This window comes from Oryctolagus cuniculus, chromosome 18 (assembly GCF_051225735.1).
Source record: "Oryctolagus cuniculus isolate XC-2025 breed Fujian yellow rabbit chromosome 18, ASM5122573v1, whole genome shotgun sequence".
Classification (NCBI taxonomy): Eukaryota; Metazoa; Chordata; class Mammalia; order Lagomorpha; family Leporidae; genus Oryctolagus; species Oryctolagus cuniculus.
In genome coordinates this window covers 19,851,758-19,865,917 of record NC_142884.1, presented here as the reverse complement: position 1 = coordinate 19,865,917, position 14,160 = coordinate 19,851,758, and the positions used below count along the sequence as shown (strand labels likewise).

The following is a 14,160-nucleotide window of genomic DNA, read 5'->3' as shown; positions in this document are numbered from 1 at the left end:
CCGCTGGCTTACTCCCCAGTTGGCTGAAACAGCTGGAGCTGCGCCAATCTGAAGCAAGGAGCCAGGTCTTTCACATGGGTGCAGGGGCCCAAGGACTTGGGCCATCTTCTACTGCTTTCCCAGGCCATAGCAGCGAGCTGGATCGGACATGGATTAGTGGGGACTCAAACTGGTGCCCCTGCTTTTTTTTTTTAAGATTATTTATTTATTTGAAAGGCACAGTAATAGAGAGAGGAAAGAGAGAAAGCATTCATTCCCTGATTCACTCCCCAAATGGCTAAAATGGCCAAAGCCTGGAACTTGGAACTCCATCCAGGGTCTCCCATGCAGGGGGCAGGGCCCAAAAACTTGGACTATGATCCACTGCTTTCCCAGGCACATCAGCAGGGAGCTAGATCAGAAGCAGAACAGCTGGAACGCAAACTGGCACTTTGACATGAGATCTCATCTTATTAACAAGGTGATCAGTCATCTTATCAGGTTCCTGGGGAATTCCAAATCTTCTGACGTGTGGTCCAATGAAGCCATCAAGTGAAGCCCATGGCTCTAACTCCCCAGCCACAGACTGCCCGGGGAGCTTAAACAATTTTCTAGGACATTTCACTCCTTCACTGCCCTATGGTAGCCCCCCGGCAAGACATCCCACATCGTACCTGCTCCGTAATTTACTCAATGAATGCATGAACGCCAGTTAGAAAAAAAACAGTCTCATAAGGAGGAAACAGGTACTTGGCATCATTCCTCCAAACAGGAGGAATTCAAGAGGTAGGTGATTAGATGGTGCCGTCTTAGGCAGAACACTTCAGGCTAATTCATGAAAAATACTTATGTAACCTACAAATCCCAGCATTTCAAGGAGAAACACCGACTTATGTGAGCCATGCCTTTAGGAACGTAAGAACCAATCTGTCTCTGTTGGAGTTCTATCAGACTCTGGGAAACCCAAGCTGGAAGAAAAGGAGGCTTCGATGTCCACAGATGACGGAAGCCAATAAACCTCCTCGTCCCTCCCTGTCAGCCTCCTTACAGGCTACGACCACCTGCAGACAAAATCTGGGAAGGGGGGAGGGTTGAAGCCCACAGAACCCAGCTGCTCACAGCTGCACGCAGGGCAGACCTCTTCCTGCAGTGTTCCCGCCAGGCCCCTCTGGAGGAGGCTGACGCCTGCAGTGTTCCCGCCAGGCCCCTCTGGAGGGGCTGATCTACGCCTGACACTGGGCTCCATGGCTCCCCTTGACAGATTCTCCTCATTCCACCCTAATACTCTGGATGTTGAAAAACAGTTCATATCACCCAAGCCAGAACTTTTTTCATGGTGCCAGGAGAGGGTGAGGTCAGCCAAGACAGGACAAGTGGAGAAAATAGAAGAATTCAATCAGGCTCGATTTTCTCATCACTAATACAGGGTTAAGAACACCAGTCACTACATACGGTTCTCTTGAAGAGTAAGAAAACCCACAGAAAACACTTAATAGAAGAATTATATAACATGAGCTAGCTGTTATTATTGAATTTATTATATGAAGAACATTACATGCCCTTTATTTCATTTTTACAAAAGAAGAACTTTGCTTCTATTTTTTATGGACACATCTCTCTGGCATGCTTTATTATAATTTTAAATACAAAATTTAGAAAGTAGCCTTAAGAATATCGTTCTACAGGGCTGACACTGTGGTGTAGTGGGTAAAGTCGCCTCCTGCAGTGCCAGCATCTCATATAGGTGCCAGCTTGAATCCCAGCTGCTCCACTTCCGATCCAGCTCTCTGTGATGGCCTGGGAAAGCAGTGGAAGATGGCTCAAGTGCTTGGGCCCCTGCACCCACAGAGACCCCAAACCAGCTCCTGGCGTTCGATCAGCTCCGCTCCAGCCATTGCAGCCATTTGGGGAGTGAACCAGTGGATGGAAGACTTTTATTTCTCTCTCTCTCTCTCTCTGCCTCTAACTCTGCCTTTCAAATAAATAATTAAAAAAAATCATTCTTAAAAAAAAAACAGAAAAGACACTTGAATTGACACTTAAATTTCTCCCACCCTCCAGCAACTAAAGAGGCCCCACTCTGATATGATGGCTGGAAATATCAAAGCTTGTCACTGGGAAAGTAATTTGTACAACAGGTCTTTGGAAATCCTTTTACCTGCACTAACAGCTTTTACATAACACTGCTATAATCCTTAAAAGAGATAATAAAATTTTTCAATGATTTATTTATTTGAAAGGCAGAATGTCAGAAGGAGAGAGAGAGGGAGAGGGAGAGGCAGAAAGAGAAAGAGATCTTCCATCTATTGGTTCACTCTTCAAATGGTGGCAACAGCCAGGTCTGAGCCAGACCAAAGCCAGGAACCAAGAATTCCATCCATCCAGGTCTCCCATACAGATGGCAGGGGCCCAAGCACTCGGACCATCTTCTGCTACTTTTGCAGGTGCAGCAGGTACTCCAACACAGGACGTCAGCATCGCAAGTGGTGGCCTAGCCTGCTGAGCCACGCCAGCCTCGAGGGTCTTTTTCAGACAACAGGAGGCTCAGGGCGTGCTCTTCTCTTCCTGGAGCACGCATGCGCATGGTATGAAGTCCAACAGCCTCCTTTTTAAACTAAGAATTAAGAGTCTTTTGCTTCCTAACATAAGTGGTTAGCGTGAATCTATTCTAGACACAAAACAGAACCCTAGTCACAAGCTAGCAAGAAAGAGGGAGAGAATGCATCCCTAAATAACTATTCTATCTTCAGGTTACTCATTTTTTTCACAAGTCTGTATTAACTCTGCCTTCAGAAATTTCATATGCACATCCATTAATTGTACTTTATCAATATAATTAGGCTCATTCACTAACAAGAGTCTTCTCTGGAAGACATAACTCTGGCTAAGTGGTGGTTATAGACTAAGAGAATGAATGCAAAGTGGACGGAATCTTGCCTACGGAAAAGATGCTCACAAACTTGCCAAACCCCTGTTCTCCTTCACTAAATAACCAAAATATTGCCCACAAGAACCTTGCAAAATATCTTAGAAAATCTCATATTTAGATGGGATTCCTAAATAACTTAAACACTTCTTGACTACCACTGCCCGTAACTGTGCACATCTCGGGCTCACACGGGTACCCCTTCTCAGGACTAACCCTATTCACCGCCCACCAGTCCATCACGTGAGCGTCCCTGACCTAGCCAGCTGCATGGTCTTGAGCTCTGATCGTGCGCACGGCCATTCCCAGCACAGCCTCACATCCAGAACCAACGGGAGAGAAAGGGAGCCGGGCGCTGCTTCCCCAAGCTCCCAGCCTGGCAGGAGGCGCAGTCTCCGCGGGGGAGGTCCCCTGAAGACCCCTCTGGCTCAGAAAGGTCAGCAGCGGTCAGCACGGTGCCGGGACACCGCATCCCGCAGCCCGAGGCCACCCAGACCGGCTTCCTGCTGGCGCACCCCTGGGAGGCAGCGCGGGCTCCAGGCTCCGGCCTGGCCCACACCTGGCCGTTGAGGGCATCTGGGGAGCGCGCCCGCGGAAGGGGGACCTGTCTGTCTCCCTCGCTCTCTCAAATACAGGAGTGACTGGATAAACACACACACACACGACAGAGAACTCGTGCAATCGTAGTTCTGCGTCTCCTGCGGGAGAACATCACCGGAAGGCTTGGTAACCGCCCCGGCGCGGGCCCACCTGCCCGGTGCGGACCCACCTGCCCGGTGCGGACCCGCGCGGCGGCTAGAAGCCGAGCCGAGGCCTAGGTCACGGCGGCACCCCCACAGCTAACGGACGCAGGGGAACCCAGTCCTCGCGGGCACGCGCACGAGCGCACGCAACGACCCCCGCGCCTGAGACCCCGCCAGAGCCCACGGAGCCTCCCTGCCCTCGCGCTCGCCGCCTGTTGGGGTCCAGGTCCCGCGCCGGCCCACGTCCGCAGAGGTCCCCCAGTTCCTCCCATTATTGTTGTCGTCTTCACTCAAGCCCTGGTTACCCCGTGGGGTTGGTCGGAGTCTGCAAAGCCCTTCCCCAGAGAACACGCACTGCCTTAGCCTAAGCTCGCTGCCGGGCTACGGTAACGAAAAACTGGCAGTGGGATCCGGGGTCCTGGTTGTCCCCGGTGGCCTCTGGGAAATGTAGTCCAAACTAAATTGGCCTGGCCTCAGTGGCCTTTGGGAAATGTAGTCCAGAGGCGTAAAACGGCCGCGCAAGGACTGCCCACCAGGCGCCCCAGGGACTGGGAATGCGCAGGCGCAGGAGCGCGCTGGCCGCGGAACCCGGAGCTGGAAGATGACAAAAAATCCTGTAATAGGTACTAAAATGTATCCTGACGTTAACGTGAAAATATGGTAGCTATTCAAAATAACTTATGTTATTCAATAAAATATTAGTAGGCGAATGTAACCTGGTATTGCTATAGACTAAACATGTGAGGGAAATGTAGCCGCCCTCTGATAAAGCGATTTAATTTTTATTAGATATTAAAATTATAGGCTAGGGGCCGACGCTTTGGCGTAGAGGGTTAACGCCCTAGCCTGAAGTGCCGGCATCCCATATGGGCGCCGGTTCTAGTCCCGGCTGCTCCACTCTCGATCCAGCTCACTGCTAGGGAAAGCAGAGGAAGATGGCCCAAGTGCTTGGGCCCCTGCACCCACGTGGGAGACCTGGAAGAAGCTCCTGGCTCCTGGCTTCAGATCCACGCGGCTCCGGCCATTGTGGCCAACTGGGGAGTGAACCAGCCGATGGAAGACCTTTCTCTCTCTCTCTCTCTCTCTCTCTCTCTCCCTCCCTCTCTCTCTCCGCCTCCCCTTCGCTCTCTGTGTAATTCTGATTTTCAAGTAAATAAATAAATCTTCAAAAAATAAAAATAAAATAAAATTATAGGCTATAGTGTTGTGTAGTCTTAAGATTTTTCTTGAGGGGCTGGCGTTGGCATCTCATATGGACACCTGTTTGAATCCTGGCTGCTCCACTTCCTATACCGCTTCCTGCTATGGTCTGGGAAAACAGTAGAAGATGGACCAAGTCCTTGGGCTCCTGCACCCCTGTGGGAGACCCGGAAGAAGCTCCTGGCTCCTGGCTTTGGATCAGTTCAGCTCCAGCCATTGCAGCCATCTGGGGAGTGAACCAGCAGATGGAAGCCCTCTCTCTGTCTCCCCCCCCCCCTTTGTAACTCTACCTCTCAAATGAATAAATGAAAAATATTAAAAATAATTTCCTTGAAAAAGAAAATAAATACAATCAGGCTAATTAAACAACTATTACCTAAATTTAAAAGACATGTATCTTTCTGTCCTACCATGCATTACAGGGTTTTTACTCTTCTTGATTACTTTTCCAGTAACATTTCTCTGAATTGCCTGGAGCTTTTGCGGCGTAGTTCATTTTGTTTATGTATCAGTAAAGCTGAATTCAGGCAAATGTAAGATTCACTTTGCCTTCCAACCCAGCTTTTATTAAGCCCGCATCACACTGTCTCCTGTTGTCAGCTCAATAACATTTGAGGACGGAATAGGATTCTGCTTGATGGTAGCAGCAGGCTTCCGGCCTTGGAATTGATTCCCAGCTCTGCACGCGTGTCCATCCACTGTGTTCTGCAGGCTCTCCCAGGTACAGCGGCTGTGCACGTGCAGACTGCTCATCTCCCTCTGAACTCCGTTAACCTGGAAACTACAGGGAGAGGGCTTGCTGCCTACTCCCTTCATGTTGATTTTGTAATTGGCCAGAAAATATTCTGGCTGCTTCTGCAAAGGCATTTTTTGGATAAGATTAACGTTGAAATCAGTGGTCTTTGAGTAAAGCACATTAGCCTTTATGATTTGGGGTGGGCCATATCCAATCAGTTGAAGGATTTAATATAGACTTCTTCATGCAAGAAGGAATATTTAAAAAAAAAGATTTACTTATTTGAAAGAGTTACAGAGAAGCAGAGAGAAAGAGAGAGAGAGAGGGAGAGAGAGAGAGGTCTTCCATCCGCTGGTTCACTCCTCAAATGGCCACAACAACTGGAGCTAAACTGATCCGAAGCCAGGAGCCAGGATTTTCTTCCACGTCTCCCGCATGGGTGCAGGGCCCAAGGACTTGGGCCATCTTCTGGAGTTTTCCCAGGCACATCAGTAGGGAGCTGGATCAGAAGTGGAGCAGCTAGGTCTAGAACTGGCACCCATATGGGATGCTGGCCCTGCAGGCTGTGGCTTAGCCCACTGCACCACAGTGCCGGCCCCGCCTTGTATTTTTAATATGCGTCCTTTTCTGTTTGAATGATGACACTACATTTTTTTTATTATTGCATTTGAATGGATTTTAGTCTTTTTTCAGAGATCCAGCCACTGGAGGGAGGAGCCTGTTGTGTATAAGATACTGTGCTCATCTGAAGCTGAAGGTAAACTCACAGGTGCTGAGGGGAACGGGAATGTCCTCTGTGCTGTTACTCTCACCCGCGGAACTTCACAGACCTGCGTAATGCCAGCACCCAGGACATCTGGGGAACGTGTAAACATGACTCATGATCTCCCAGCTGACTTCCTGGTGCACCTCAGGTCCCTCCTGCGTTGGCTCTATCTTCAGTTTGGCACCGGTGATGGTTCCTGCATGGATCTGTCCTCACTGAATTGGAGAATAAATGACACCGTGACATAAAGTGACGCAGGGAGAGGCAGCTTCGGTCCTTTTCCTGTCAAGGAAAACATCTCTGCACAAACTAATAGAGATGAAGGCATCAGCAAGATTGGGTCACCTGGGCCGTGCTCCTTTATAGCACTTTGCAGAGAGTGACGGGGAAATTCGAAGGGGAAATGAAGATGCTCAGCCTGATCAGGCCACGGTAAGCAGCCAGGTCCCCACGTTGTTGTACCCAGATGTCCGGCAGTGGTGGTGCCAATTATACTGCTCAGTGCTTGGCAGCTAGCATTCCCCTCTCTTCCCCGCCCCCTCCTGCCCTTCCTGCCTCCCTCCCACTTCTCTCTCTCTCTCCCTCTCTCTCCCTCCCTCCTCTCCTCTTTCACCTACACATTCTTCCCGTTTTCCACACTCTCCCACTCTGCTTCGTAAGGCAGGCATGAGCTGTCCTCAGAAAGAACCCTCAGTATCTTGGGAAGCCTCTGTCTTAGGTGAGGCTTCTAGATGGTCTCCAGATAAAGGGAGGCCCCTGTCCTCCCAAAAGGAGGTGGCGACCACATCTGTTAGCCCAGTAGCATCGAGTGCAAATAGTTTCTTTTCTTTTTTTAGAATTATTTATTTATTTGAAAGTCAGAGTTACATAGAGAAGGAGAGGGAGAGAGAGGGAGAGAGAGGGAGAGAGAGAGATAGAGAGAGAGAGAGAGAGAGAGAGAGAGAGAGAGAGAGGTCTTCCATCCACTGGTTCACTTCCCAGTTGGCCACAATGGCCGGAGCTGTGCTGATCTGAAGGCAGGAGCCAGGATCTTCTTCCAGGTCTCCCACATGTGTGCAGGGGCCCAAGGACTTGGGCCATCTTCTACTGCTTTCCCAGGCCATAGCAGAGAGCTGGATCAGAAGTGGAGCAGCCGGGACTGGAACCAGCGGCCATATGGGATGCCGGCACTGCAGGTTGGCAGCTTTACTCACTACGTCACAGCGCCAGCCCCTCAAGTATTTTCAAATGCATCCACTGAAATACATCCCAGATCTCAAGGTGCAACTCGTTCCGTATCAGGCGCTGACTTCAGTGTGACAGACCTGCCAGGGCCGTGAATTGAATGCAGAATAGGAGTGCAGAAGCTCTACTGCATTATAACTGCACCTCGTCAGTAGTTTTCAGCGAAGCCTGCTCTCTTGCTGCAGGGTGAGAATGCCTTAAACAAGGGAGCTTTCTGGCTTTGCTAACATTCTCTGAGTTCCTTTATTTTAAAGTCTGTTTTCTTTAGCTATTCTATGGAGGTTACAGAAAACTAACCAATTATACAGTCCTTAAAGTTGCTATTTCTCATGTATTTTTCAAGTTCAAGAGCCTTTGTTACCCCCATACATATGTAGCTCATCTCATTCACCACAGGCGAGAGTTCCAGTAACTGTGATCCTGCAGCATATTGGGGGAAATCAACCCCGGACTGCAGCCAGCAAGTGGGCCCTTGTCCTCTGATGGATTGATGGGTGATCTAATTCTATTTGTTTTTTAAATATTTATTTATTTGAAAGGCAGAGTTAGAGAAAGAGAGAGAGAGAGAATCTTCCATCTGCTGATTCACTTCCCAAATGGCCCAGTGGCCAAGGCTGGGTCTGGCTGAAGCCAGGAGCCTAGAACTCCATATGGGTCTCTAATGTGAGTGCTGGGGCCCAAGCACTTGGGCCATCTGTGGTATGGGAGACAGGGGTGGTGGGAGCACCAGTAAAGACCCCGTGCAAACTGGGGCTTGAACACAGGCTACCTCTGAGAGGCAGGAAATGCACCTGAATTTTTTCTCAATGAGGACGAGGAACACTATCCACCCGATTCTGTGATTAGTAACTGTGGTCACTTCAGGGATTCTGTTGCTCTGGCTGGACACCACAGACTGGGCCATTTATGAAGAACAGAGGTTGGTCTGGCTCCCGGGTCTGGAGGCTGGGCAGGCCCAGAGTGTGCACTGGCGACTGCTCACCAACTGACCTTTTCCCTGTGTCATGGTGGCAGGCATCATGCGGCGAGATGGAGCAAGTCAGAGAGAGAGTTTGCTGTTATTGTAAAGTCCCTCCCTGGAGAGCCCACGGCTCTCTCAGTCCCTGGCTCCCTCAGTCCACGAGCGAATTAAGACGTTCAAGAAGGCAGAATCTCATGGCCCACGCACCTCTCCATGACGCACCTGTCAGACACCATGAACACATGACTTAGGGGACTGTGTGTCCAATGCATGGAATCTGGAGGACACAGTCCCCATCACTCTCGCTGAGTCCGCCACGATCCCTCCTCTGGACCACGGCCTCAGCCTCCTGACAGCTCTCCTCGCTTGTGGGCTCGCCCCCAGCTACCCATCGCTCATCCCCAACTCTCAGGAGGGGGCAGCTTTCTCCTGGCTTCCTTCAAAGCCTGCACAGCCTCTGCTCTGTCCTCTCTCTGAGCCCCCTCCTCTCCTTGACTCCGTTCCATCCCCGTTGGCTTCAAGGACCATTCCCTGAGGGCACCAAGCGGCCCTCCTCGGGCCTTTGCCGTGACTGGATTGCCCTTCCACTGACTAACTCTGTGGCTCACTCAACTGCCGCCTTCTAGACTTCACTTAAATCTCACCTTAGTGAGGCTTGCCCTGTCCATTCAGTGTGAAACCTGAAACCCATGCTTCTCCCCATCCCCAAACTCAATTCCCCATGAGTTGCTTTGTTCTCTACGGCACTGGTTACTGGCTGATCTAAGAAATAATCTACTTCTTGATTACGTTACTTGCTTGTGCTCTCCCCTCCAAATAGGATGTAGGCACGATTAAGGCAGGAAGTTTTCCTTTCTGTAATCGATGCTGCACTTAAAATTGTCCCAAGCGCATCCTCGGTACTCAGTAAGTTGGCTAATGGATAAATGAGTGCCTGAGCGGTGTTCTGCATGTTATCTGGAGTTTCACTAGAAACTGAATTTACTGGGGCTGGCGCTGTAGCTCACTTGGTTAATCCTCTGCCTGCGGCGCCGGCATCCCATGTGGGTCCTGGGTTCTAGTCTTGGTTGCTCCTCTTCCAGTCCAGCTCTCTGCTGTGGCACAGGAAGGCAGTGGAGGATGGCCCAAGTGCTTGGCACCTTCCCCTGCATGGGAGACCGGGAGGAAGCACCTGGCTCCTGGCTTCGGATTGGTGTAGCGCCGGCCGTAGTGGCCATTTTGGGGGTGAACCAATGGAAAAAGGAAGACCTTTCTCTCTGTCTCTCTCTCTCTCACTGTCTAACTCTATCTGTCAAATAAAAAAACAAAACTAAATTTACTGTATTTTGGCAAAGCCAGTCAAATCTGTTTATTTAGACCAAGTGGCCAGGATGGTTCTGGTCCTGTTTCAGTCACCTACTTCCGTTTTCTGTCAGCTTCTCGCCATCGCCTTTGTCAGCCCCTCTGTTCCAGCTCATGGTTTCGCCTTTGAGTCATTGCAGAACCATTTAAGCTGTCACTGGGTACGGGCACTGTGCGGAGCCTGCCAGGTTACCCAAAGGGAACGAGCTGGAAAAGCTCTTAGGGGGAGGTGCGAAGCCAGCCTACTGGGAAATGGGTGTGGCATATCCACAATGGTTTCATCAGAGTCAAAGCCAACCCTGACTTCGCAGTCTGAAGAGCGGCTGCCTACTCGAGTGAAGGCGACTGTGGAATCTGTGGCAGGTGGGCCAGAAAACAGGACACCGGACAGAGTAGCTCTCCGTTGCTGTCCATCAAGACCCCAGGATTTCAGCCGAGGGGTGGTTCCTGGCTCAAAGGGAGGTTTTAAAATTGGCTGGGGCGGAAGTCGCCCGCGACTCGGGGCAGATGCATTAGGGGCTGATGCGGCCAAGGCTGGAACCCCTGCTTTCTTCTTGTCACAAAACGGTGCAGTGGCCGGGATGCACCCGTCTTTGAACAGCCCGCGACCTCCTGGTTCACTTTTAAAATCCGGCAGTACCAGGTTGATCCCTTAGCAGCACAGCACGACCTTTTCGTGGGAAAAGCTGAATGGTTGGGGGCAAGTGACTTGACTTTCTGTCTCTTTTCTCCCACGATGAGTTTTCTTTTTTTAATTTTTGTTTTTGATTTAGTCTAAGCTTACTGGTTTTCCCTTATCTACAATAAGGGGCCTGGCCACAGCCCCTGACATTCCATCCGACACGTGCCTACCCTTTCAGGTGCTGGCATGAGGGGCTCATCGTCCTGCAGGCAGACGCAGAAGGACGAGGGAGGGGAAGAGTAGCTTCTCCGCAAACAACCACAGGACCAATATGGCCACCACCAATTACGCCTCGCTGTATCTAATGGACGTCGGATCTGTGCTTTATTCTGAGGACCGGCTGAGAGGAGGCCGCACGTGTTCCAGGTCAGAAGTTCCAGGCTCAGAGCAGACGCCTTCAGAGAGGTCATGCCTGAGGGTGAAGTAGAAGCCATCATCCAAGGATTTTCTGGGGTGGACGGGAGAGGTTTGGGGAAAGGTAGTGGGGTACCAAGAAGCCACTTGCATTCCTGATTGTTGAAAACAATAATGTACTAGTGTAGGCCCAAAGAGGATAAGGAGTTAAAGAATACGAAGGGGCTGCTGTTGTGGTGTAGCGCATAAAGCTGCCTCCTGGGACGACGATGCCAGCATCCCACATGGACAACGGCGGAGTCCCCGTTGCTCCACTTCCCGTCCAGCTCCCTGCTGATGTACTTGGGAAAAGCAACAGAAGAGGGCCCAGGAGCTTGGGCCCCTGCCACCCATGTGGGAGACCTAGAAGAAGCTCCTGGCTCCTGGCCTCAGTATGGCCCAGCCTTAGGGCCATTGCAGCCATCTGGGGAATGAACCAGGGGATGGAAGCTCACGCATTCGCTCTGTCTCTCCCTTTCTTAGTGTAACTTCGACTTTCAAATGAATAAATCTTTTAAAATATATTTTAAAAATTGGCTGGGGCTGCTGAGCATAAAACCAGGTGGACTGGTGGCCTTGGTAGGGGGTGTCTGCTCCGGCTGGCCTGGCCCTGGCGAATGGGGGAAGCTCACAGGGGGTCACCATGGAGACCTGAAGGTGGGTGCCTGTGAGTGGGGATTGGCTTCCATGTGGCTTACCAAATCACACTTGGCCGAGTCCACAGAGTCTGGCTGCACTGGTGGCAGTGACCGCAGAGGCCATGCCGAGCTCACTGGTGAAGACGGGAATTTGTGGCAGCGACTAAAGGAATCTGTAAGGAAAAGAGAGGGACTCCATATCCATAGGGGTGGAGGACTCAGTTCTGCGGGTGGTAGACTTGGAGAAAACGGAAACAGCTGCTTTCTCCTCTGGTCTTCAGTTGTCCATCAGAACACATCCGAGTTTTAATTTCTCCTGACAGTAAGATACTTTGAAGATCAGAGTAAAGACTTGTAGCGAAAAGACCAGAATTCAAATGGGCTCTATTTCCACTTGAAAGTGGAATTCTTAACAAAAATACTGAACTTCAAGAAAGAAATGGCCAGAACAGCAAAAAGAAAAAAAAATAAGGATTGAGTGTCTCATCCCATCATTTCAGGATCAGCATATGGCGTGGGGTTGGTACAGGGGCAGAGGAATTTTGTTAACAGAGCCCACATCTGGCAGGAGTGGGTGGAGAATTTCTGTTTGACAGCACATCTGTAGCCTTCCTCCCTTCCTCTCCTCTGTCTTCAGTGGGGTTGGAGAACTGGACCAATGGCCTTCAGGAACTTTTCCTTGGCTAAACTTTCTGAACCCATTGTGGCTGGATCCCAAAGTCCCTGCACCACTCTCCTAAAGAGGCAGGAGCCGGCTGGTGCCGCGGCTCACTAGGCTAATCCTCCGCCTTGTGGCGCCGGCACCCTGGGTTCTAGTCCCAGTTGGGGCACTGGATTCTGTCCTGGTTGCTCCTCTTCCAGTCCAGTTCTCTGCTGTGGCCCAGGAGTGATGGAAGATGGCCCAAGTGCTTGGGCCCTGCACCCCATGGGAGACCAGGATAAGCACCTGGCTCCTCGCTTCGGATCAGCGCAGCGCACCTGCCATAGCGGCCACTTTGGGGGTGAACCAACGGAAGGAAGACCTTTCTCTCACTCTCTCTCTCTATCTAACTCTGCCTGTCAAAACAAAACAAAACAAAACAACAACAACAACAACAAAAACAAGAGGCAGGAGCCCCCCAGCAGGGCCGGCTCCATGAGCTGGGGAAGGCACGACTTCTGACGCCTGAGCTCACAGGGGACAACTTCGCCTTCTTACTCCCCGTGGCTCCTGGGTGGTTGGAAGGAATGCAGGTTTCCTGCAGAGGCCCAGGCCCCCAGAGCAAGGAAAAAGCATCGGGTCGCTTCCCCAGACGATGCTGATGGCACACTCCATTGCCTGCATGTGATGGGCGCTTCTACGCTTGGGTCACTATTTGGCCGTCCTCCATCTTCGGCTGTCCCTTCCTCCTCCCCAGGGCTCGCTCAGTCTTCTTGGGGCCGGCATCTAGGTACTCTGGATGGAACGGAGCTCATGGGGGGAACTTCTTTCTCGCCGGGGTGGTGATGGAGGAGGGTCAGGTTGCACCCTGGATGAGAGATCTTAGCTGTCCGGAATGGCCAAGCCTCTTGGAGTTCCCAGTGCCCAGTGCTGGCTCCATCTGAGAGTCCTGCCCAACACTGAGGAGCTTGGAGCCTCCTGGATCACATAAGCTAAGCAGCGAGACAGAAACCCCGGGGGAAGACAGGCCAGGGAGCGGTGCAGCAGCTGCTGGGTGGGCATGGCCAGTCAGGGGGACCTGGAGCGCGGTGGCCCCGGGAGGCGGGTATGAAGCTCGCCGAGGCCGTTGCCCGCGGACAGCAGCTGCGTGCGCCGTGGGGTCCCTTGGCACAGAGTCCGGGACCTCAGAGCGGTGTCCTGGCTGCCAACTCCGAGGCGAGGCACAGCGCTCAGCCCCAGGCGGGTGAGGGAAGGGTGCGCGAGCCAAGGGCGCGAAGACATCGCAACGGAGGCCCAAGGGCGAGGTCCAACGGCCCAACCCCTGCTGGCTTCGCGCCTGCTCTCGCTTGGTGGCGGGCGTTTGGCACCGAGCGGGCTCCCGCCGTAGGTGGCGACCGACCAGGTCTGCAGGGGCTCGCCCAGCACCGGCACCGGGGGGGCAGGAGCGTCTGTCACCTCTGCCTGTGAGTCCGCCAGCCCTTGTCACGAAGACCCTACCCGAAGGCAGAGAGGCGGGAGCAACCTTGATTCTCCCGGGAGAGGAGCTGGACTACGGGAAGGGGGTGGGGCAGGGGAGAGGGGCTGCTGACCACATCCCGGGCTGGCAGGCGGGTTCTCTTCACTGCTCGCTGCAAGTTTGGTTTTTAAAAAGGCGTGTGAGCCTTAGAACCCTTCCCCCCGGCCTGACAGCTGGTAGTGGCCCTAAAAGGACTTCTTGTCCCAGGCGCTCAGACTCCAGAGCTCCCGAATATAACCGTTTGAGCCACGGTGTCTCCCTGTGTCATGGACGCGTCGTGAATTGATGCTTTCTATGGTCTTCGGGATACTGTGCACCAGGCACCCCTGTAGTGGGCACAGGACTGCCTGCTGGGAGGCCGTGTTTGGCTCGGCTACTAAGCAGACCATGGGCCACAACTGGGTCGTCAGCCCAT

The 14,160-nt window shown here is 52.0% G+C and overlaps 1 long non-coding RNA gene across 1 annotated transcript in view; it reads right to left on the bottom strand.

Moving 5' to 3' along the window:
• LOC138846481 (uncharacterized) overlaps window positions 1-13,552 on the bottom strand; it is a 174,971-nt gene extending 161,419 nt beyond the window's left edge. Inside the window, exon 1 of the long non-coding RNA XR_016224795.1 lies at window positions 11,650-13,552. This is a non-coding gene — a long non-coding RNA (uncharacterized LOC138846481). The remainder of the gene's footprint in view (window positions 1-11,649) is intronic.
• Window positions 13,553-14,160: the final 608 nt, after the last annotated feature.